Below are 384 nucleotides of genomic sequence, written 5' to 3'. Positions count from 1 at the left end.
TTTATTTAGAATAGAAGTAAAACAAAAATAAATTTTTAATAAAATTTTAGAAATAAAAAATATATTTTGGTAAAGTAAGGGGTCATAGGCCCAATGTGTAACCAATTAAAGTGTTTGGGACTGGAAAGGCATGGTGTTGCTATCGTACAAGGCATGTTAAAGAGTCAAAAAGAAAAAAAAAAAGGGAAAACAAAATAGAAAGAAAGTGAAGATGAGTATGGCCCAAATATATATACAACATCATCATTACGCCAGCGGCAGAATTTTAAATAAACTCAAATTCATAATGCATTAGATTAAGAAATGTTATAAAAAAAAAAATTACTGAGGCCACTATTATTATTGAAAAAGTTTATTGAAATTAAGTGTTATAAAATGATAATA

Source organism: Arachis ipaensis, chromosome B06, assembly GCF_000816755.2.
Source record: "Arachis ipaensis cultivar K30076 chromosome B06, Araip1.1, whole genome shotgun sequence".
Taxonomy (NCBI): domain Eukaryota; kingdom Viridiplantae; phylum Streptophyta; class Magnoliopsida; order Fabales; family Fabaceae; genus Arachis; species Arachis ipaensis.
The sequence above is the reverse complement of the archived record's forward strand: the minus strand, read 5'-3'. Positions refer to the sequence as shown.